This window comes from Tenrec ecaudatus, chromosome 3 (genome assembly GCF_050624435.1).
Source record: "Tenrec ecaudatus isolate mTenEca1 chromosome 3, mTenEca1.hap1, whole genome shotgun sequence".
In the NCBI taxonomy this organism is placed as follows: Eukaryota; Metazoa; Chordata; class Mammalia; order Afrosoricida; family Tenrecidae; genus Tenrec; species Tenrec ecaudatus.
The window spans coordinates 14,455,087-14,457,850 of NC_134532.1; the positions used below are offsets into that span (position 1 = coordinate 14,455,087).

A 2,764-nucleotide genomic window follows, 5' to 3' on the forward strand; every position below is an offset into this window, starting at 1 on the left:
CCATCTCTTTCTCCTTTCACTTGCCACCTTCCAGACTGTTGACTGATAGCAACCAAACTGGGTCACCTCCCTTGAGGCCCCCAGTCCTGGAAGGAATTAGCCCAGCAACCTGGGAATGCCAATCATGTCTCAATGCGCGGTGGGTGTGCTGGAATATCACTTCAACACCCTCAAGGCTGGGTGTACTCGCCGCAGACACCCTACTGGCTGGCAAGGAGCCAGGGTGTTTCCAGACCGGGTTCTCCCCCCAACCCGCTCCTTGAGAAAGTTACTGCACAGATGACAACACTGGGCAAACCTCAGGAGGAAGCCCTAACGTTCTGTGCACCAGCTGCAGCCACTCGCTTCCTGAATAACGTTCAGGAATACGTAGCGAGAGAAGAAAGGGACCCGGGGCTCACCTTTGAGCTGAAGATGTTCCAGGAGTCTCGGGGAGGAGGCACCGCTGTATGGAGACAATGTAGGGGGGCTAGGAGAGACCTGCAAAGCGACTAATCGGGAACACTGACGCCCCAAACCAGTCTGGGATCCCCCTTTCTCAAACAGGGATTCTCACAAGGAATCCCAACTAATCCCCAAACAGGGGGATGGGACCAGTCTCTCGGACAGCCCCCAGCCAGGCTGCTGTGTGCAGCAGGGTCACCCCAACTGGTCACCAACGCAACCCCAACGTGGACGCGCTGACTACACAGAGCTCAGGATGCAGGCGCTTCTCTGGCTCCATACTCCGTGCACAGCAAGTAGGTTCCGTGCACAGCAAGTAGTTACCGAGCTATGACCCTCACTTCCGGCTAGGACACCGCCACTTCCGCCCTGTTGCAGCGTGACCCAGAATAGGAGAAGCATAGTCATGGGTGTGATTGGGAAACACATAAGTGAAAATTCAGGCAGGACTTAGACTTCATTAAGTATAGCTATTCAGGAAAATACGGATGTGGCAGAAATTAATATGGATGTGGCAGACATCAAAAACAGTAGTTCTTAAATTCCCACCAACATATTTGAAAGTTTGTTCTTAATAACACTGACCATACAGGAATGAATTCAGATGAATTGGAAATAATGCAATATATAGGTCTTAGTGGGGGGGGGAACCCACCAGATTCTTATCCTGACAAACGGCTAGATTATTATCAGATGTATGATCAAAGTCACATACCCCATACAGCACTGAGGTAAAAGCACCAACCTGTCTGTGACATTGAGTATCCACATGGTAAAAGGTGACACCTGAGTCACTGTGATAGTGGGTCAAGATGTCATTCTCTTACAACCAGAATCTCACAGCTGTGCTCAGGGCCACATAAAACAATTAACAATACACTTCTACCATATCGACACAGTTGTATACAAAACAAACTGAATATGTTCTTCAGCTCTTGGATACTCCAGTACATTTTAACTTCCATATGGTGCTTCTACATGTCTGAGACTGAGAAAATCAACCACTACATCACCTGTCTAGTTTTGGACTATTGTCTATAAGGACACTACTTGCTGTGGTAAAGATGAAACATGTTCTATAAAATGTAAAAAACAAAAGCCCAAGGAGCTGTTACTCTGCTCTCTATGGTTCTATGAGTCAGAATTCACACAACAGCTCTGACTTTATTCTTTTAAATGCATTTTCTTATTCCATATAAGTAAAACCTTAGAGTTTTGTGTACTTGCAAACCGGAGGGAAAAACAAGAGATACATCACTTCAACCATGGTGCTTGGCAAAGTATAGGGGCAGCAAACAAGAGGAAACTTTTTAGATTGATAAAGGTGAGACAACGGGCTCAAATATAAGAACAATTATGAGGATGGTTTAAGGCAAGCCAGTGTTTCTCCCTGTGGTAATAGGGTCACTATGACTTGGAACTAACTTAGTGACACCTAACAACAACCTCTCTTGTACAGGGACTGTATGTACAATAAGTACTGAAATGTTAGAGTGTTTCTTTTTTAAATAAGCAGTAAAGTAATAATCATTCCAGAATCTTGTTGAAAATATATAATCATGTTGGTTTTTTTTAAGGGTAGAATTAATATTTTATTTTCATTTACAATCAGATGGTAATTGATTGTTCCTTTTTTAAATACAAAAAGATTTACACAGCTGATGGCTAGTTACATTTTCAGGAAGCATAATTAACTCATTCATGGTAGCTTCAAGTTTTTCCTTATTAGCACCAGAAAATTCACCCACCTTTATACAACTGAAATGCTGGCATACATTTGACTTCGCACTCAGAAGCGACGTCCTAGCAGTCATCCTCATCAACTTCAAGGCAGGCCGCATTGCCAGACTTTGCACACAGGGAATGACAGAAAGGCCCCCACTATGAGGCTGAGAAGTGAATCACACCAAGCTTCTCTCCAGCACTGTTCAGCGCAGCCTGAGAATCCTCCTTGCTATCACTCTGCTTCACCATTTTGACCACTGGGCTTTGTTGAGTGACCGGGGTCACAAGAGGAACAAAACAGGACAAGGCACTGGACTGAGCTTCACATATATATCTTAATAGAGAATACATGCTGATGATTATCAGACAATATCTACAAGATACAAATTATTATGAGAGGCAGAGGGTTGCATGAAAAAATCTCAAATTCCCTTAGGATATTTTTCCAGCCTTGGGCCTCTACTCAAGCACTCCCTCAATGCATGAATAATTTCTTTAATTAAATTAGAACTCTGCGATGCTCACCCTCCCGACACAACTGCTGAAGCCAAAGCAGGTGAACAAGCAAATGTGGTGAAGAAAGCTGATGGTCCCC

General features: G+C 44.3%; 1 pseudogene; it reads right to left on the reverse strand.

The window, feature by feature from the left end:
* Positions 1-2,078: 2,078 nt before the first annotated feature.
* On the reverse strand, positions 2,079-2,418 carry LOC142443140 (thioredoxin pseudogene; annotated as a pseudogene).
* Positions 2,419-2,764: the final 346 nt, after the last annotated feature.